This window comes from Mobula hypostoma, chromosome 3 (assembly GCF_963921235.1).
Source record: "Mobula hypostoma chromosome 3, sMobHyp1.1, whole genome shotgun sequence".
In the NCBI taxonomy this organism is placed as follows: domain Eukaryota; kingdom Metazoa; phylum Chordata; class Chondrichthyes; order Myliobatiformes; family Myliobatidae; genus Mobula; species Mobula hypostoma.
The window spans coordinates 41,904,285-41,927,082 of NC_086099.1; the positions used below are offsets into that span (position 1 = coordinate 41,904,285).

Sequence of the window (22,798 nt, forward strand, 5' to 3'; positions counted from 1 at the left end):
CTGGAACACATTAGACCTGGTTTATACCAACATCCCTGGTGCATAGGAAGCTGCTTCCTATTGGATTCTCTGAAGACTTACCTGTGGTGCTAATTCCTGCACACCAACCACTGATTAAATCTGTCAAACCAGTTTGAAGGTATTGGAAAACAAATTTTACTACGCTTTTACTACGCATTAAGTGTTTACTAGGCATTATTGATTTACTGGGTACACATTGTATTTTCTACGGTATTTACTACGTAACCATTGACTTATCAGTTAGAATGTAATCTATGTACTATTGACTCAGTAGAATGAGAATGTAACAAAGTAAAAAGATAATGGTGGCAGATAGGATGATGAAACACGCGGCAGTATGATAATGAAAGGCTAACTGAGAGATAACTGTGGCCAGGGATGAGAAAACACGTGGCCCAGAATGTAAACCAGGACATGATTAAATTAAGGGGTAAAAACAATAGTGGCAAGTCAGGAGCTGGTATATTGATAATATGCAACTGTAGACTGATTGGATATGCTAATGCAGCTAAGCCAGAAGGGTGCTATAAAAAATGCTATGTACAAAGATCGGCCGGCAATCAGCGACTAGTTCACTGACTGTCTCAGCTTTGATTTGCAAATTAAAGCCTAAAACTTCTTGAAGAATCTTCTGCGCCTCCTGGTTATTTGTGAGGTATTTCATTTTAGCAGTTCTGTAAGAGCAGTCTGTTCTGCTTTCAGCTTGTTTGGGTTTAAACTCAGATAAGAGACTTGTTATTCAACTTAGGAATGCGCTGTCAGCCAATCAGGGTAGTGGAATTGGGAGAAGGTTCTAGAGAATGCTGGGTTGAAGGTCTTTGCTGGCAGGAGCTGGGAAAAGACAGGAGGGAAGATGGCTGAGGATGCCATCCCTGTTGAACAAGGTGCTTTGTGCAGATGAATGGCTTCAAGAAGCTAGAATCAATACTCCCGTGGAAGACCTGTTTTTGTGAGGTGAATTTTAAGAGACTTTTGAATGATGGAGCGTGCTTTCACACAGAGCAAGGGCCTAGCTCGTGAGTGATAAACAAGTTCAAGATGGACTCCAATTTAAGAGCACATTTGATGGCTTAAAAGTAATGGGCCCCTTTTTTTCTTTCTTTTATTTAAGAGCTGTTTGCCTTAATTAACCATCTTGAATATACTTATTTATAAATTGTATGCAGTGTACGATCTGTTATTTCTCGCTGGGAGCAGTATATCACACAACATTCACACAAACCGGAGTTTAGGTGGGCAAGACATCCCAACCTCATGGATTTAGTGGGATCAAAGTTGTAAACATCCCAGACGTATGAAGTCAGGGAAAGGTGGAGATTTCACCGCGGAATCCAGTCGCTGTTAGCGAGGGGCTAACGAGCTGTTTCTAGAGACACCCAGTAAAAGTCGGTTTCATACAGAATGATTTGAAGTTCAAAGTTCAAAATTTAATATCGAACTACGATTATGTCACCATTTCCAACGCTGAAATTTATTTTCTTGCGGGGACACTGAATAAATCTAATAACTGATAGAATCAATGAAAGACCACATGAACAGGGCAGGCAAGCAGTGTGCAAAAGGCAATAAATAAACTCTGCACATGGCATGAAGGATGAAACTGTTTCTCATCTTGACCATTTTTGTTTTTATGCATCATTGTTTCCTACCTGATGGTAAAAAGTCAAAGAGGACACTGGATGGATGGGTTGGAGCCTTAATAATCCTAAGGGACCCATGAATGACCCTGATAAATGACCCAACGGATGGTAGGGAGACCCCTGTAACCCTCTCAGCAGTTCTCACAGTCATTTGTAGGGATTTCTGGTCCGATGCTCCACAGCTCCCATTCCAGCATGTTTCTGTGCTGTAATTGTTATATGGTTATATGGTATCTTGTCAGGAATCTCTCATTGGTGCTCCTGTAAAAAGCAGTTAAGATGTGGATTGGGAGCCTTGATTGCCTCAATCTTCATAGGAATTGCAGGCGCTGCTCTGCCTTTTTGTCCAGGGTGGTGATATTAAGGGACCAGGTGAGGTCTTCCGTAATGTGAACTGCCCAGAACTTGGTGTATTTAAATCTTTTTATAGAGGAGCAATGTATTCGCAGAGGACAATGGTTCATCTGCACCTTCCAGAAGTCCACAATGATTTCCTTTGCATTCTCCACATTCAGGCTTAGATTGTTCTTCTCACACCAATCCATCAGCCGCTCCACTTCAGACATTTTTTTCTCCATAAGACATTAGAGATCAGAGCTATCATTGTGAAGACAAGTTTCTGTTCAATCCCATTCCTAAATATTTTGTGAAATTAAATTCCACAGCTACTGTGCTGGGAATTGAACTCAGGTCCAGCACTCTGGATTGCTGCTTTGGTAACATCACTCCACACTGCATCCATGTATGATGAGCATGTAAAAGGAGAATTATTGAAAGTTCCTTCAGCCCTGAGAAACACTTTGTAAATTGGGTTTCACCACACACATCAATAATGTGGAAGCACCTTCTTTATTTAAGACTACAATCACTGGAGAAACAAAAGAAAGCCAACCAATAATCAGGCAGGGAGCTTAGATAATACAGACAGTTTCCTTACATTTTTCAATGAGGGTCCAATTGCATCGATTGTAACACAACAAAGGATTGCCTGCTGTAATTGCTAAAATGGTTTACTACAATTTTTTTAGTCATCTGCAACTTATCCTGACATCTTGTGCAAACATGAAATTTATTTTTGCATTACTTCATTCAATGCAGCACGTAACCCATGAAGAAGTAAAATCGAGCCTCCTCCTGCCATGTATTCTAGTACACTGGATCTTCTTGTTGCCTGGGACTTCTGAGTTCCTTTGAATAATTTGGGGAGCTCTCACTTTTCTGCAATCTCTTGGCCTCCTTGGTTTCATAATCTGTGTATTTACAGACTGACTGCGATGGGGTGTCTGCATTTGAGAGACAATACCCTTCTCTGCTGATTAAATTTGAGCCTGGTTCTATCAGTAAGAATTTTATGATGAGTGTTTACATTTGTAAAGTTTTAAGAGTTTTCCAGCCATCTCACAGTAAAAAACATGACTCAAAAAGAAAGGATGTTATTAATCTAACAAATCAGACCAGCACATCATCAAAATCATTGAACCATATTACAAACTACAGAAGCTGCAGCACCACTCTCTACAGAAAACCACTAGATGCTGCATATTTTACCAACATCTTATATTCCATTTTTGCATGGAATAGCTGTGCAATCCGTCACCATTTTGTCCATAAATTGATTCCTTCCTAAAGATGATTCAGCTCTTCTTTTGGTTTTCTACCCAGATGTTCCTGTAATTTGTGAACAAATGGCTCATGAACAGCCAAACCAAACCCATTTAATCAGCCTAAACAATAAGCTAACTGAATTTAACAATATGCTTCATTCAGCGAGCAAACTCTATTTAGTGATCTCAAGATATTTTAAAGGATTCAACAATAACTTAAATGTAAGAGATTTCAATTAGAAACAGAAAACGCAGTAAACATACTGCTGATAGGTTTGCAAATGATTATGTGTCAGATCTTTTGGTGAGTGAGCATTTTGGAGACAGCAACCACAACTTCATGACTTTTTTACTCCCTGACCTTTTTCTTTTTCTTCTTTTTTTTGCAGAGTTTCTTGGCTTTTGCACATTGTTAATTTGTCCGTCTTGTAGTGGGCGGCTTTTTAATGATTCTATTGGGTTTCTTTGTATTTACTGTGAATGCCCATAAGAAAATGAATTTCAAGGTGACATATATGTACATCAATGATAAACTTACTTTGAACTTTGATAGCCTGGACAGCAATAGGAGCAGACACGATGGGGAAGTATTTAACTGGGCAAATGTTAATTACGATGCTATTAGGCAGGAACTTAGAAACATATTTATATCTGCATTTGCAGAGATTGTTGCCCATTGATCCTGTTTACAGTTACTGTTCTACAGATTTCCGAACACTCTCACTGGGCCTCGTACACCAACTTGGCTCGTTAGCTAATTATGCTAATACCCATGAGACTCAGTGAGAATGCTACATTTCATAAGCAATACAGTCTAGCATTTGTATGATTTGGGGTTCAACCAAACAGGAACTTTGGAATGTTCTGACTAAAGAAACCTCAATTTGCGCTAATGCTCTATGAATACTGCCCGTACACAGTGACAGATGCACAAATGACAGATTGTACGCCAGCATAAAATTATGAAGAATGTACATTCACCGATTTTCAACTTTATGAAACAGTTAACAGAGAAACAAAAATAAAGCTAAGTGGGCCCATTACACTTAAACCAGTCTAACTGTTACATAAGGATTGGCGCTCAGTTCTGTAGTAGCTGGGAGATTGTATTAATCATGGCACTGAATTCACATCACCCACCACAAGTAGAACTTCCCTTATTGGATTCCTCCACCTCAAGAAGCACACCTGACTGAACTCAGCTTCATCCTCAATGATATTGGAGCCCACTTTCCTCTCACTGTCTATTACCACATCGGCCTGACCACTGGTACTCCTCCCCATTAGATCGAAGTCAGGGCTGGGAGACTCAGAAATCTCTTCATCAAATCTTGGGGAGTTTGCATATAAATCATACAATACTCCCATTTCCTCATCCTCTGAGTCTGTACTGTATTCAGTGGTTGGTCCCTTTTCAGGTCTTTCCACTGAAATCACACTATAGTCAGCAGTTAGCCTTTCTATTCTCTGTCTGGGCAGAGTTCTCTGACCAGCTGTAGTTCTGTGTCAGACTCTGGATCAACACGTACTTCATGCCCTAAAGGAAGAAGGTGATTCTGATGGAGAATTTTGACAGGACCATTCCCATCTTCTAGCTTCACCTGGGAACTGGCAAATTGGCATCTGGCTCTCCACTACGTGAGCTGTGGACACCCAGCGGTCAGCCAATGCATGCATACCTGGTAGCTTCAAATTTCTTATTAAAACTCTGTCTCCAGGCATCAGTTTAGTGAACCTAATCTTTTGATCATATCTCCTCTTGTTAACCCTCAGCATTTTGCCGGTACCTATTTTCAGCTGGGTGGACTGAAGCAGTGTGTGGTTAAGTGTCTTGAACAAGGACACAACATGCTGCCTTGGCTCGGACTCAAACCCACGACCTTCAGATTGCTAATCCAACGTCTTAACCACTTGGCCACGTGCCACACAGAGTTATAAAGAAAGTATATTTACGAACATTAACTTGATCAGAGAGTTATTAAAGCAAAGAAAGAGAAAAAACAAAAGGCCTACTATAATTAAACAGTCAAATGTGCACAAGTGGTGGTCAAATTTTCCGAAAGTCAACACAACGCCATCACATACTCTCCGAAACCCGGTCAAATTCCCCCTCTTGCGCTCCGTCGAATCTTCATTCCCAGCGTCCTTCAGCTTCCACAGATGCTGCCGGATGTTTCCATCTCTGTGGGTGCCAATCGCCAAGACCTTTATCTGAAATGAGCGTCCTCTGTCACTCGGATGGCGTGACGAGTACTCTTGGAACAACCCACATCAAACTCATCCATCGAAAAGACATCTTCGAACTTCAACATGTTCTCTGTCAGTCTCCTTTCCCAATTTCCAGGCTCCAGGTGTAACGCTCAGCTACATTGGCTCGTGTGTATCTAGGGGAAATCCTGTCCAGTGCCCGCCTCGACTCTTCCAGTTGGGTCGGTTGCTGTACCACTGCCACCGAAATCAGTTTCAAACATCAATCATCAGCCAGCACACACAGTACGTTTTACAAAATCAATATCTCGCTCTGATGAGGAAGAAGGAAACATTCGTCCTCCAGAGCCAGCTGTGCCATTCAACGAAGTTACAGTTGGCTCAACTTTCCTGCCCTCTCACAAAATCTCTTAATTCACTTACTGATTAAAATTCTTTCTGTCCCAGCACATGGTTCTTGGTCAAGAAATTCTAAACTTCCTTCAACATATTGCACTATTTGAAAATAGACAATTTTTAACCACTCTCTGATTCAATCTGATGTTCTTACCTTCTTTAAGAAGGCAACCATCATCCCAATACCTAAGAAAAAACAAAAAAAAACCTTAATGACAATTGCCTGATGACTCCGACATCATAATCATGAAGTGCTTTGAGAAGCTAGATATGGTACGCATTAATTCCAGCCTCAAACTTGATACTGTAATTCACTACTTCTGAAAGGGGTCTTCGGCAAATGCCATCTCCTGGAGCATCTGGACAGTAAATACAACTATGCTTGACTATTATTTATTGTCTACAGCTCCATCTTCAACAATGCTATAAATCCAAGCAAACTCATCTCCAAACTCCTCGATCTGGGACTCAGCACATCCCTTTAAATATCCCTTTGGGTGTAGTTAAGGCAGAGATTGATAGGTATCTGAGTAGCCAGGGCATCAAAGATTATGGTGAGAAGGCAGGGGAGTGGGACTAAATGGGAAAATGGATCAGCTCATGATAAAATGACAGAGCAGACTCGATGGGCCGAATGGCTGACTTCTGCTCCTTTGTCGAATGGTCTTATGGTCTAAGTTAAAGTTAAAGTCTGTCCTGAGCCGTATACGCTAATCAGGCCAGTTCTTATGCCGGTTTCCGTGGACTGAAGAGGTTGAGAGTACGAGACTCCACCCCCCCTCCAATAGAACGCCAGTCTAAAGCAAAGTTAAGCCCCCAGCATTTTGCTGGTACCTATTTTCAGCTGGGTGGACTGGAGCTTCTCAACCGGGTCCAGACAAACCAACACTAACATGCCAGGGAACTCAGCTACTCCCTCATCTGCCTCTGAAAACTCCAGCTTCAACAACAAGTAACCATCATATGGGTAGTCATCAGTCCTAAGGCCTCAGAACTCTAGGGCACTGAGTGGCGTCAATGGTAAATACTTACAATGCAGTCCCTACATCTCCACCCCAGCATCTCAACAAAAGTTCACACCTTCTTTCCCACAAAGATAAGACTAATGACCCTCTTATTACCTCTACAACTCTCAACAACCTGCAGGTGATTGCTATATCTTCATACAGCTCACAGAGTTTATAAACCAGAAAATGACACTCCATGGATCCAACTGAAGAAATCTCTTAGATGAGAGGGGAAATGTCCTCTGGACAACACAGCAAGTCCAGTTGCCTTGATTTGCTACTGCTTGACCTGGATGACTGAGAACCTTCATACAGAATGAGAGGAAACTTAACAGTGGAGTTTAAGATGATGAGAATCATAGATAGTGGACAGCCAGTGCCATATTTTTCCTATTATGGCAATGTTTACAGTAATATGAGAGGATATAGTTTAACATGATTGAAGGAAAGTATAGGGGGAAATGTCAGAGATAGGCTTTCTACACATTTGAGTAGCTATTGCACAGAATGCACTGCTGGGTGTGGTGGTTGTGGCAGTTTCATTAGGGGTATTTAAGATAATCAGAGAGGCACATGGAAAAAAGGAAAATGGAGGACTATACGGGAGGGAAGAATTAAATGGATCTTGGAGTAGGTTAAAAGGTTGACACAACATCATTGGTCAAAGGGCCTGTACTGTGCTGTACTATTCTGTGTTCTTTGGAGACATTGCAAATCTGCTCAATTCTTAATGAAATGGAGCCACTGCTGTGCTTTCTTCATGATTGCATCAGTGTTTTAGGTGCAAGATAGATCCTCAGAGATATCAATGTGTAGGAGCTGGAAGCTGCTTATCCTTTCCACTGCTGACTCCTCAGTGAGAACTGGTGTGTGTTATCCCAACTTCCCCTTCTTGAAACCCACAATCAATTCCCTGGTCTTGCTGATGTTGAGTACGAAGTGGCTGTTGTGACAGCAGTCAGGTGGCCAATCTATCTCATTTGTATAAGCCTAATCATTGCCATCAGAAATTCTGCCAACAACAGCTCACTGACTGAGCAATCACTTGTACATTCCTACTCTCTTTATTATGTCATTCAGAGCCAAACACTAAGTTCAAACTTTTGCTTTCATTTTGATTGTTCATTTGATAGCAGTTGCCATATGACTAATACGTTACCAGCTTTAGACATAAATATGGAATTAATTTTTAAAGACAAGTGTTTATTTCTAATGTTCACAGCAATAGAAATCTGCCCTGAATCAAATTGATTTTCAAAGGCAGAATATAATTCAGAAATGGAACCATATTTTCCAAAAGAAAAGCTAAATAGATTATTTTACTCTGCACTGTTTTCCTGGCAATATTTACATCCATTGAGTGTGATGAATGGAAAATCAATATCTCACTCTGATGAGGAAGAAAGAAACATTTGTCCTCCAGAGCCAGCTCTGCCATTCAATGAAGTTATAGTTGGCACAACTTTCCTGCCCTCTCACAAAATCCCTTAATTCCCTTACTGATTAAAATTCTTTCTGTCCCAGCACAGCTACCTTGATCAAGGAATTCTAAATTTCCTCCAACACACTGCACTATTTGAAAATAGACAATTTTTAACCAGTCTTTGATTCAATCTGATGTTCCTACCTTCTTTAAGAAGGCAACAATCATCCCAGTCTGTCTGCCTAGGTACCATATCCGATGCAGGCTTTGGTGACCATGGTTTTCCATATAGATCTATCTTTGTTTTTTGGATGACTTCCATTTCCTCGATGTGCAGCCACCTGGCTATGCTTTTGATGTACATAAGCCGAGGTCTTCCTCTAGGTTTGTTCCCAGTACCTAAGATAAAAAAAAAGACCTTAATGACTATTTCCTGCTGACTCCGACATCCAGAGTCATGAAGTGCTTTGAGAGGCTAGTTATGGTACGCATTAACTCCAGCCGCCCAGACAAACTTGATGCTATAATTCACTACTTCTGAAAGGGTCTTCAGCAAATGCCATCTCCTGGAGCATCTGGACGGTATGTTTGACTATTATTTATTGTCTACATCTCCATCTTCAATGCAATAAATCCAAGCAAACTCATTGCCAAACTCCTTGATCTGGGACTCAGCACCTCCCTTTGCATCTGGATCCTTGACTTCCTGACCAACAGACTGGAACCGATAGGGTAGGCTCAACACCTTCATCCTGATGATTCTCATTTCACAAGGCTGTGTCCTCAGCCCCCTACTTGCACAGGGTCCTCAGATCCCCATACACTCAAGACTCTGTGGCCAGGTTATGCTCTACCTCCACCATGGTGACCCCTGTCTCAAATGATGATGAACTCCGATACAGGAAGGAGACTGAGAGCTTAGTGACATGCTGTCATGACAACAATCTTTTCTTCAAATCTGCAGAACAAAAGAGCAGGTTGTTAACATCAGGAGGGAGGGTTTTGATCAACTGCTATCTTCATCAACAATGCTGAGGTTGAGAAGGTTCAGATCTGCAAGTTCCTAGGAGTGAACATCACCTGTTCTGGACCAACAGCTGTAGACCATGACCAAAAAGCTCATGAATACCTCTTCTTCCTCAGGAGGCAACAGAAATTTGGTATGTACCCTTTGAACCTTGCCTATTTTTATTGATGCAGCACAGGAAGCATTCTGTCTTGATGCGTTATGGCAGCTGCACTGCTCATGACCACAAGGAGCTACAGAAAGTTGTGGAGACAGCTCAGCTCATCCAGACAGGATAGCTGAATGTTCCTCTTGTGGGATAACAGAAGGCAGGGAGACTACCAGTGTCCACCTGTAGATTCTAACAATCCACGTTAAAGACTTGGAGATGGAACACCGGATCATTTGGGAGGCTGAAGGGGTTTTAGAAAGGATATATGGAGAGATAGTTAAACCCAAAGTGCAGGACACAGGAGAATGGGTGACAGTCAGGAAGGGGAAAGGGGTTAAACAGCCAGTTAAACAGCCCTGTGGGCATCCCCCTCAACAACAGGTATACCACTATTTGTTTACTGTTCGTGGGGATGACCCAACAGAGAAAAGTCACAGCTGTCAGATCTCTGGCACTGAGTCTGCCTCTATGACTCAGAAGGGAAGCTGGGGAGAAGAGACACGCTGTGGTATTGGGGATTCATTAGTTAGGGGAACGGACAGGAGATTCTATGGATGAGAATAAGATTCCCAGATGGAACGAGGCCTCCCAGTTGCGAGTGTTCGAAATATCTCGGATGAAGTCCTCAGCATTCTTAAATGGGAGGGTGAACAGCCAGAGGTCATGGTGTATGTAGGTGCCAATGACATGGGTAGGACAAATGATGAAGTTCTGCAGAGGGAGTTAGGTGCCAATTTAAAAGGTAGGATCTCCAGGACTGTGATCTCAGGATTACTACCTGATCCACGTGCTAGTGAGGCCAGAGCAAGGAAGATTATACAGTTTAACATGTGACTAAGGAGTTGTACGAGGGAGGGCATAACATTTTTGGATCATTGGGCTCTCCTCCAGGGAAGGTGGGAACTGTACAGAAGGGATGGTTTACACCTGAACTGGAGGGTGACTAATAGCCTAGTGGGAAGGTTTGTTAATGCTGCACAGCGGGGTTTAAACTAGAGTTGCAGGGGACGGGAACCAGAGTGCCAGAATAGTTTGTGGATAGGTTGTGGATGCAGATATTGGTAAGACCTCAGCCAGAGTCAGAAATCAAAGATTGAGCATGGTGCGATTAGTGTCCTGAGCTGCGTATATTCCAATGCAAGAAGTATTATAGGAAAGGCGGATGAGCTCAGGGCATGGATCAACACGTGGAATTACGCTGTTGTAGCCATTAGTGATACTTGGTTGCAGGAAAGGCAGGACTGGCATCTCAATACTCCGGGGTTCTGTTGTTTTAGATGTGAGGGAGCAGGAGGGATTAGAGGAGGAGGGGTGCATTACTAGTCAGGGAAAATGTCACGGCAGTGTTTCATCAGGACAGACTGCGGAACTCGACTCGTGATCACTTATGGGTGGATCTGATAAATAAGAAAGGTATGACCACATTAATGGCTATATTACAGATCACCCAACAGTCTGAGGGATTGAGAGGAACAAATCTGTGAAGAGATCCCAGACTGTTGCAAGAAACATAAGGTTGTTATAGTCGGTGATTTTAGCTTTCCAGATAGTGACTGGGAATCACATACTGTAACATGACTAGATTGGATAGAGTTTGTCAAATGTGCTCTGAAAAGTTTCCTCCATCAGTATAGAGAAGAGCCGATGAGAGACTGTACAGTGCTGAATCTGCTATTAGGGATGAGACAGAGCAGGTGACAAAAGGATCTGTCGGGGAACACTTTGAATCCAGTGACCACATTTCAAAGTAAGTATGCTAAAAGATAGGTCTAGTGCACAGGTTGAGATTCTAAATTAGAAAGAGAACAATTTTGATGGAAATGATCTGGTAAGGGTAGAATTAGGCAAAGTACTTGGAAAGTGAGAGGCCTTCAAAAACAAAATTGAGAGGGAAAAACGCTTGTCTGTGCCTGTCAGAATAAAATGTTAAGGATAATAAGTGTAGGGAACCTTGGTTTTCAAGAGAAGTTGAGGCTCTGGTTTTGAGATAAAAAGGAGGTGCATAGCAGGTATAGGCAAGTAGGAACGAATGAGGTGGTCATGGAGTACAAGAAATGCAAGGGAACACTTAAGTGTTTCATGAGCTGTCAGCATCAGTGGTGCATGAGAGCTCCATTTCAATGTTTAAGGAAAGTTTGGATAAATACATGGATGGTAGGGGTATGGAGGACTACGGTCGTAGTTCAGCTCAATGGGACTAGGTCGCTTAAATGGTTTCTGCATGGACTGGATCGACCGAAGGCCTTGTTTCCGTGCTGTACTTCTCTATGACTCTACCACAGCAACTAGCCTCTCGTCCATGGACTGTCCATACTTCTCACTACCTCAGTAAACCAGTCAGCATAATTGAAGTTCCCATCAGGCAGAAGTTTAATAAGGCTGATAGCATGTAGCACCAGCCTGAAGGACTTTTTCTACCTGAGGTTATAAGGCTATTAAATGTTTCTCTAGTACAACGAGATAGACTCTTGACCTCACAGTCTACTTTATTACAATCTTGCACCTTATATCTTTACTAACACTGCACTTTCCCTGTGATTGTTTCACCTTATTCTGCATTCTGTTCTTGCTTTACCATGTTCTGTTGCAATGCCATGTGTAATGATTTGATCTGTATGAACAGTATGCAGTACAAGCTTTTCACTGTACCTCAGTACATTTGACAATAATAAACCAATCCAAATTAGAATCGTGAAATCCAGTAATTAGGTTCCGCAAATAAGATATTTGCAGCTTATTCAATTTTCAAAAAGCACCTCAAGGCTGAAATTCATCTGTTTTTTTCTTGTGTTGTGCTAATTCTAAATGTATAGTGATGAATAAACATTATAATTCATTTCCGAACTTCGGTTCTTTGATACGACTTTCCCTATAGTGCCTAAATCATCATGTCCTGTGTCTTTCATTCTGATTTCCCAATCACGTCTCACCCTAAAGCTCATCTATTGCTCAATCACTCTTTCTTCATCTCAGTTCCTCAGTTATCTTTCTGACCTCTGTTTTCGAGTGGCCCACTCTCTTCCTGATTCCCTCCCTCTCACAGTTCCTCAATTCTCAATCATGTTAATTGTCCCAATTTGATTTCATTGATCATATAGCTTCCCTGCAGTGGCTGCCTTCAAAGTGTGCAACCTTCAACTGGGATTGGAAATGGGAATTGCAAAGTTTCTTAGACTTTTTATACCATTCTGTGAAACATTTGGAGAAGTTGAGATAATTGTTCAACTAAAGAGGCATCGAGATATCATGGAGATATTAGACTTCTGTTATGTAGCCAAATTAAGCTGAGACAATTGATAAATTGGGAGCAGCTACTCCAGCTCACAGTGCAGAGGTTCTCATTGAGTTCACTATCCCATGGGAGGAAGGAGTGCAGGCTGCCCATGAGCGGGAGAGGCTGAAGTTCTCAGTCCTAGCAGCTGAGTGTAAGACATGAGGCAATCATCTACCCTGACAAGGTTACCCTGTGATCTGGCAGTGACAGGAATGGGGCTCAGGAGGGCCACCAGAGAGCTGGCTGAAGAGGCAGAAAAGGGCAGCTTTTGGCTGCGGCTGAGGAGGAAGGACATAATTGAGGAACAACTAACCCCATTGGAAGCTGCAGGCAATGGCAGAGAGGCCCCTGTCACTGCTGTGCCACCAGGAGATGTACCAGGGCTAAGGGAGAGAGATATCAATGAGTGGTGGTCCCCGGCTGATGACCCTGCAGCTGACCTAAGGTCACTGTTGGAGTTGCGGCAGTTCGCAATGACAAGCAGGAAGCAACATCTCCCTGTAAATCTCATTGAATCATTGGTAGTGCAAGAGGACCATTCAGTTCAAAAGTTCAATATTTACTTGATAGAACAAGGAATGTCACAGCACAGGGCAGGCCCTTCTGCCCATGAAGTTGTGACAACCTCTATAAAGCTTCTCCACAATCAATCGATGATATTTTAATGCCAATTCTAATTATCTCAGAATCTAATTTTCTCCACTATCTACATCTCTAAAGTTATCAATGGTGCAAAGCAAATCACTGCTGCTAGTGTAAAATGTCACCTACATGTGGTTCAGTTCACTTTCATAACTTACATCAGATGACAGGCATTTCACAAGGCAAGGAATTTGAGAATTATAGTTTTATTATTGCACTTTGCAGTAAAACATAATGCAATGCAGAAAAGGTAAGGATAGAAGCAAGCCGGCCCTCTAGGCCAATTAACTGAGCATCAGTGTAAGTAAAGCAGAGTGAAGCAGGATTGTGATTACTCAGTACAGCTCTTCAGCATCCTTCAGTGGTAAATCAATTATAGACCGAATCCAATCAATGTATTTCTTTGTTAGTAAAGTGAACACCCCAGGCTTTTGGGGATTTGTGCAGTCTTTTCCGCCAAAGGACACAATCCCAGTATACTTTCTGTCGCATATCAAAGGGCCACCTGAATCACCCTGGAAGAGAGAGAAGAACATGAAGGTGATAATTGAGCAGAATTGAGCACTAAAGTGACAGACTGCAAACTGTCAGTTTGACATCACATCACAATTCATTATCCATGTCCAGCTGTCCCGAGGAGGTGTGAGTTTACTTTAGGGTAAATGTAGATAACTGGACTCACAAAGAGTCTTTTCATGGAATGTTTCCGATGGCCTGGATTGAGTTTATTCCTAAATTAGCCATTGTGTAGAAAACCGTCAGCCATCTACAATCTGTACTTCAGTTTGACTTCAAATTCTAGTGGAATGTTGAAGTACCAGTGGCGTATCGAAGGTATGGCAGGTATGGCACGTGCCCTGGGTGTCACCTGAAGGGGGCACCACTGAGCAGTTTCTATTAAAGTCAGACAAGCCATCCTCGGATAGTGAAAAAAGAATTTTCTTCAGGTGTATGATCTGTCTTTGATTATCATGGGTGAGAAGCACTAGGATGGCCTGATTTCAGAGCATTGTGTCAGAAGACCATGAAATGTTTCTTCACAAAGAAGAAGGAAAGTGGAGCTGAAAGACGTCAGAGACAAAAGAAACGAATGGCTGATGAGAACTCGAGAGAGGCTGGGTTAACAGCTAAGCAGGAAATGGAAAGAGTCATGAAGGGAACACTCAACCGTCTTCACAGAGAAGTGGACGAAGGGTTCGCTCGTTTGCACGACACTGACACCAAGTTTGGGTTCTTTCTCAATGTTTAGGGAGGGACTGTGTTACGGTGCTGACAGCAACAACCTAAAGAAGTGTAAAAATTTGGGGGAATTGTACAGCTCTGATGTTGATGGACAGCAGCTAGATGAAGAAATTTTGGATTGCAGAATGTTGCTTTCAAGGCGCGTCAACATGAAAATATTAAGATCTGAAGAGCTTCTTGAATTTATTGTTCAGTATGGAGATGAGGGAGTCTTCCTCAATCTTCGCATTGCTATTCGGATAATGCTAACCATCGCAGTTTCCATTGCCAGCTGTGAGAGAACATTCTACAAGTTAAAACTAATATTTTCATATTTGAGAGCCTCCATGGGTCAAGGCAGACTCTGTGATCTTGCTCTGCTGAGTGTAGAAAGAGTAGAAACTAAAAAAACTGACTTTGATCACATCATAGATCAATTTGCATCAGCGAAAGCAAGGAAGGTGCAGTTATAATTTTCAGGTAGTGCCATAATTTGTTAATTAAAAAATTAATGAGCTTGACTTGTATTTTTGAGCTGATATTATGGTAAAGTTATCTAAAAGATGGGTGTCAGATGTTTGGACAGGGGCCCAATTTCAGTTCTTGCCATAGACACTATTTTCCGTAGATATGCCTCTGGGAAGTTCAGAATGAAACAGATGTCAAATGCTGGTGTAGCTGTCCTTCCACGCTGCCACTCGACTCTCCACTGAACCCAGCTCGTGCATCTGGCCAGATTCACTTTGTACCAACCCCACTGCTTTTAAGCAAAACTAGCTGACACAAGAACAGCAATCTCCTTCACTGAATGGAGTCACTGGTCTGTGAAATAACCAAATAACGGGAAATGGTCTATTAAATTTACTTTATCTTAACTGTTTTAATCATTTTTTATTATGATCAGTTATCTTTAAACAATTTTCTTTAAATATGCTTGTGTAGTTTTTAATCATCTCTGATATTGTTCACTGTGAGCTGTTGAAGGCTGTCAGGATATTCATGGAGGCAAATCCTCAGGATCCAATTCCTGATTCTGCACGGCGTCCCGAGCCTGGCCTGCCTCACAGGGCACCTCATGGGTACAGAGTGTCAGCCAGACTGATCCACTCTATCCCCAACTGGATGTTAGGATCAGACAGAGCACTAGATCTAGCATGATCCTTATTTTCAAATTGACACAATTTAGAATAAATTGTCTTTACATTTTAGACATATCAATACGTTCCATTTCTCTGGATTGATTCTGTTATCTTGCATCTGCCCATTTCATCATCACACTGATGGTACACAAAGTTTATTGGTAGAGAAATCATAGTGAGTTATGTTGTCACCAAAATTCGGGGCCTAGAATGAGATTCTAGAAAATGCAAGAAAATGGTTCCTCCATAATCAACACAGACTTATCTGATAGTTATTTTTTTAATCCACCTTGGGATGTGGACATTGCCTGTAAATGTTGCATTTATGGCTTAATCTAGTTTCCCTTAGCTTCCCTAAGGTAATGCCGGACCTCATTCTGAAGAATTTTTTAATTCAACTGAGTAGCCCTTCAGAAAGCAGGTAAGAGCCAATCACAATAACACTGAGGAAGGCTGGAAAGTTTCAATCTATAGAAGGCACCAGTGAATCACTGGGGTATTTATATTTCATCCGGTAGCTTTACAGAAATGTTACTGATAACACGGCGTGACTGCATACTCACCTCACATGAATCTGCTCTGCCTTTCTGTCACCAGCACAGATCATGTCCTGGGTTATTTCAGGTCTATGATTGTAATAATTCTTGCTGTTGCATGTTCGCCGATCAATTACCTCGACCTCCACCTCTTGAAGTGTGTCAGAGTAATTGCCTGTTTTTGTTTTTCCCCATCCTGCCACGGTGCACGTTGTTCCAGATTTCATGTCAGTGATTCCTCCTTTCGGTAGGTTGAGTACATTCACGTACTGGTTGATTTTTGCAGCAGTCTCGAGCAGTTGACACAAAAACATTTAATTCACATATTTGTGCTCCTAAAAGTGAAAAATATCTTGAATGATCTCTTTACTCCTGAAGAGATTTGTTAGTTTATCTATTTAAATATTTTGTTTTCCAGAATTCTGTACTTTGCAGATAATCTGCTTTTTTTTTCAGATGATCAAGGGACAGAGACTCATTTCAAAGTGACCAAAAAAATTAAATATCATTTACATTTCATATAATGGAATCGATAATTTGTCATGAAAATTGTGGTGTGGGTGATGGTCATAAAGCACTAATCCTACTGTGAAGGTTCTTCACTATCTAACTCTTTCTTTGATGATGATGATGAAACTCCAACAAGACAGACTTAGCATCTGTCACACTTGTAATTAAAGTTTATATTTAATTTAGTATAAAGCTACAACACAGTAACAGGCTCTTCTGGCCCAATGAACCCAGCCACCCAATTATACCCATGTGATCAATTAACTTACTACCCCTTTCTATGTCAAGGACAAGGTTAACTGTGACATTGCCCAGGCTTAGACAGCTCAAGTTCAAGTTCAGTTTATTGTCATTCAATCGTACACTTGTACTCAGCCAAGCGAAACAACCTTCCTCCTGACCAGTCACAACACAGTACATATACTGTACCTCATACACATAACACATGACGTAATATTACCACAATTAAATTCACAAATAATAAGTTGCATAGTTAAAAAGTAAACAGCACGTGTTACTGGCGCTTCATAACTGATGAGACCCAGGTGGTGGCAGGGAGTTCAGTCATGTTCCAGCCCAGGGGAAGAAGCTGTTTCACATCCTAACAGTTCTTGTCTTATTTCTATAGAACCTCCTGCCTGATGGAAGGGAATCAAGGAGACTGTTGGACAGATGGGAGGGATCATTGCCAATACTAATATTCTCCACAATCAATAATTCTCATCCAAGTCACGAATGCCATTCAACAGTTATTGTTCAGTAAAGTAAACATTGCTAATAAGCAAATTAAAGATCTTAAACACTGCGTAAGAATGAGATAAAAAATCATATTTGCAGCAGCATGATATCATTTTTCCAAGTCCCATTGTTGTATTTTGGAAAGGGAATCTGTTTGATGATGCGCAGTCTTTGTTCATTTTTCTGATTCTGTGAAAAAGAATGTTCTCCAAGAACTGCTCGAAGAAACTGGCCTGATGCAATTGTTCTGTTACCAATCAAAAATAAAGATAATTAATCACACTTTGCTTAAAAAATAGTTTACAGAAATTCATGAGGAAGGCAACAATCAAATAGTAAATTTTATGGAAATATACAATTCAGCAACATTATATTTGGTACTTAATGTGCAAATTCCAAAAGCCAATCGGTGTCCAAGCGAGGCCCAAGACTATACCCCGATTGAAATTGTTTGAAAGTGTTCATCAGACAAGCTGATTGTAAATTACTCCTACGCTTACTTAGAATGCTAAAATCTAGTTGTGGAACTGGTATCATACATTCAGCTACCTCTTTATTAGGTACACCTGTACACCTGTTTTCAACGCGAATATCCGATCAGCCAATCATGTGGCAGCAACTGAGTCCATAAAAGCATGCAGACATGGTCAAGAGATTCAGTTGTGTTCAGACTAAATATCAGAATGGGTAAGAAATGTGATCTAAGTGAATTTGACCGTGGAATGGTTGTTGGTGCCAGATGGGGTGGTTTGAGTATCTGCTGGTCTCCTGGGATTTTCGGGCATAACGTTCTCTAGCTTTTACAGTGATAGTTGTGAAAAACAAGAAAAAGCATCCAGTAAGTAGAAGTTCTTTAGGCAAAAACGCTTTGTTGATGAGAGAGAAAGATGAGAATGGCCAGAGTGGTTCAAGCAGACAGGAAGTCGACAGTAACTCAAATAACCACGCGTTACAACAGTGGTGTTCAGAAGAACATCTCTGAACTCACAGTATGTCAAACGTTGAAGTGGATGGGCTACGCAGGAGAAGACCATAAACATGCACACAGTGGCCGCTTTTTTTAGCTACAGGAGGTACCTAATAATGTGGCCACTGAGTGTTTATCTGACCATTCAAACTGAAACGTGCTGATAAAAATAAATGCCAGTTATACAGTGATACACATATTAGTGACGATGTGACAACAGTGTAAAAGTAATTATTTTATGAAAGCTAGGATTGGGAGCTAAGCACTTGCATGTTAATCACAAAATTTTTTTTATTCATACATCACGTAGCGTACTTTTCACAGTGTGCTGCAGTTAGTACCCACTTCGGTGTGATCAAAGCACCTCCCCAATAGGGAGTGTACATACGGCTCCTGTTACGTCGTTGGAGAGATACCATGTAAGGTCTTGAATGCGGTTTAACTTCATGACCTCCAATAATTTTAGCTCCGGGATCTGCAATATATAGAAGATACTGACATTTTATTTCACATGCATGTTTATTCACACACAGATTGTGAACGTCACTGACAATGCCAGCAATTATTAGCCATCCCTAATTAACCTTGACAGGGATAACCCTAGAGTAGTTGTATCATGGCCATTCGAACGTACAAGAGAGTAAGAATGTACAGAGCGTAATGGACTCAGCCCAATATGGCACTAGATCGATCGCTGTAGAAAGCGGGAGTTGGGGGGATGTAAAGATATGATTAGTAGTCGGTTTCCTTTACATGTGGTGTACATTGCGGAGGATAATGTGTTGGATGCAGAGGCTGATGGGCTAGTAGGAAAGGACAAGAGGGACTCTATCACTATTACGGCAGAGGGAAGATGGGGTGAGCGTAGATGTACAGGAAATAGAAGAGATTCGAGAGAGGGTAACATCAATAGTAGAGGGAGAGAAACCCAAAACCACATCCCGGGAATAGATGTGCCAAAGGTTTTCGGGGCTGGGAGGGGTCAGACATCACATGATGACATAGGATTGAGACATGGAAATCCAGCTCTCCTATAAAAAATCAGCAAAGTATGATTTAAATAAAGAAATGTTAATAAATTCTTTTTTGAAAACTACTTATAAACTACTCAAGATTATTTTAGGATATGCCTCGTAAACAGAAACAGAAGAAGACTACCGTTTTGATGACACCGTGAGATGGGAAGCAAAAAGGGCCTACTACTGCGATAGAACCTTGGGCTCAGGTTGGATCTCCTTCTGAGGAGACACATTTTATCTCTGGCATTGAAGAACAGGGGGCACTGGTGGCGGCAGCTGTCCCTGGGAAGAAGAAGGGGGAATTGCACATGCGTAAAGAAGTAGGCATGCGCAAATCGGTACAAGTCGAACTACAGGAACTGACTGCCACTGAAAGTGAGAGTGATCTGGGTCAGAATCGGACTCCCCGGAGAAAACAGATGAAGAAAAGGAGGAAGAAGAACAAGAAGAGATTAAAAGTAAAGGATATCGTGGAGACATGAGAGAGACTTTAGTGCAAATAATGCTTGAATTAAAAGGAATAAAAATAGAGGTTAAAAACATGAAGATTATGTTTGATAAGGCTATGAAAAGACAGGAGAAAACGGATAAGAAAGTTAAAAAGTTGGAAGGAACAATGGAGGATACCAAGGATAGAGTGGAAGAAACAGAAAATGATATTCTTGCCTTGACAATGGAAAAAGATCGGTTGTGGGAAGAAGTGGATGTGCTGGAAAGTTTTAGTAAGCAAAATAATATTAAGATTGTTGGTCTGAAAGAGGGTATAGAGGGAGATAATCCAATAGAATTTTTTCAAAGATGGATCCCGGAAAATTTGCGAATGGAAGAGGGAGATCGGTCAATTGAAATTGAACGGGCACATAGAGTTCTAAGATCAAAACCACAACATGACCAATATCCACGATCAATTTTAATAAAATGTTTAAGATTTCAAGATAAAGAAAGGATTCTACAGGCGGCTGCCCAAGCTGCCAAGAATAGAAAAGGGCCATTGATGATAGAAGGGAACAAAATTTTTCTCTACCCTGACATAAGTTATGAACTTTTGAAGAGAAGGAAGAAGTTCAACCTAGTGAGAAAAGTCCTATGGGATCATGGTTATCAATTTATACTGCGCTATCCTGCAACATTGAAGACTTTTTTTGGTTGGCAGAGAAAAAAGATTTTTTAATAATTACCGGAAGGCAGAGGAGTTTGTGCGAGAATCTTTGAATATTCACCAGACACAAAAAGAAATATAGGGGAGCGAGATGGATTAAAGATGAAGACTGGGACAGGCAATAGACGGTGGATTTTTAAAGGCGGAAGAATATATAAGTATATTATTAATTATATGATAGAGGGGAAAAAATGTTTGAGGAATATTAGTTGGGAATAGTGACATTATAGTTTTTTTCATATATAATTTTTTTTTGTTACGGGGAGCTGGAAGAAATACTGACTAATCGCTACAGGATTCATGTGTGCAATTGTGGCGACAGCCATGACCCGCAAAATGGAGGGGGGCAATGTGGTTTTTTTCACTCACAACATTAGTAGGGGGGTATTTTGTTACTTTTCTTTTTATATTTTATCTATCTTTTATTTCTTTCTTTTTGCCTGGATGATTGGGGGGGAAACACATAGCAACATGGTGAAGTTTAAAGAGATTCCCCAAGAAACTATGCGAGTTGAGATGTTAAGTAATGTTTTAGATTGGAGTAATTTTGTTAAGAATAATGACTAATTTACTGAATTTTTTGAGTTTTAATGTTAATGGGCCTAACAGACCGGTGAAAAGAAAAAGAATTTTAACACACATTAAGAAAATGAAGGTAGATATAGCCTTCTTGCAGGAAACACACTTAACAGAAACAGAACATCAGAAATTAAAGAGAGACTGGGTGGGAAGTGTTATTGCAGCTTCATTTAATTCAAAAGCGAGGGGAGTAGCAATTTTGATCAACAAAACATTACCAATTAGAATACAAAATGTTATAACTGATTCTGCGGGGAGATACCTGATTATACACTGCCAACTCTTTTCTGAATTATGGACCGTCGTGAATATTTATGCACCAAATGAAAATGATGCAAAATTTATACAAGAAGCCTTTTTGAATTTGGCTGATGCACATGATAAAATATTAATAGGTGGAGACTTTAACTTTTGTCTAGACCCAGTCTTGGATAGATCAACCAAAGCTGTTATAAAATCGAAAGTAGTATAACTAACCTTATCATTGATGAAAGATCTAAATTTGATTGATATATGGAGACGAATTAACCCCAAAGAAAGAGACTATTCATTCTATTCTAATAGACATAAAACTTCATCAAGGATAGATTTTTTTCTATTATAAATGAATATTCAAGACAGAGTGAAAAATATGGAATATAAAGCGAGAATATTGTCAGATCACTCTCCTTTATTAATGACAATAATAATGACGGATAAGGAAGAAGCGACTTATAGATGGAGATTTAATTCAATATTATTAAAACGTCAAGATTTTTGTGATTTTATGAAAAAACAGATCCAATTTTTTTTGGATACAAACTCTCATTCAGTTGACGATAAATTTTTATTATGGGATACGATGAAAGCACTTTTGAGGGGTCAGATAATAAGTTATACTTCTAAAATTAAGAAGAAATATATGGTAGAACTAGACCAATTGGAAAAAGAGATTACAAAATTAGAAAAAGAATCTCAAAGACATAAGATAGAAGAAAAATGAAGACAACTTGTTAATATGAAGCTACAATATAATACGCTTCAGACATATTGAACGGTAAAAAGCAATCATGAGAACTAAGCAAAGGTATTATGAGTTAGGTGAGAGATCAAAATTCTTGCTTGGCAGTTGAAAACAGAACAGGCTTCCAAAACGATAAATGCAATTAGAATAAGTGCAAATAAAATTACTTATAAACCTTTAGAAATTAATGAAACCTTGAAAAGTTTCCACTCTGAATTATATCAATCCGAATCACGAAACGATGTTAATGAGATAGAAAGATTTTTATCACAAATAACTCTTCCAAAATTGAATTCGGAAGAACAGAAAGGATTAGATATGCCTTTTACATTAAAAGAGGTTGAAGAAGCTTTAGGATCACTTCAAAGTAATAAATCTCCAGGAGAGGATGGTTTTCCACCTGAATTTTATCAAAAGTTTGAAAATTTATTAATTTCTCCTTTTATGGAGTTAATACGTCAAGCGGAAAAAACACATAAACTTCCAAAATCTTTCTCAACAGCGATTGTAATAGCCAAAAAAAAGATGGAGATC

General features: G+C 40.4%; 1 long non-coding RNA gene and 1 pseudogene across 1 annotated transcript; one reads left to right on the plus strand and one right to left on the minus strand.

Moving 5' to 3' along the window:
* LOC134343384 (uncharacterized) lies at positions 1-17,619 on the plus strand. The gene is made up of 3 exons (XR_010017216.1): positions 1-139; positions 16,103-16,174; positions 17,428-17,619. It is a non-coding gene; the product is annotated as an uncharacterized LOC134343384 (long non-coding RNA).
* Positions 13,729-22,798, minus strand: part of LOC134343383 (granzyme K-like) — a 16,938-nt pseudogene continuing 7,868 nt past the window's right edge.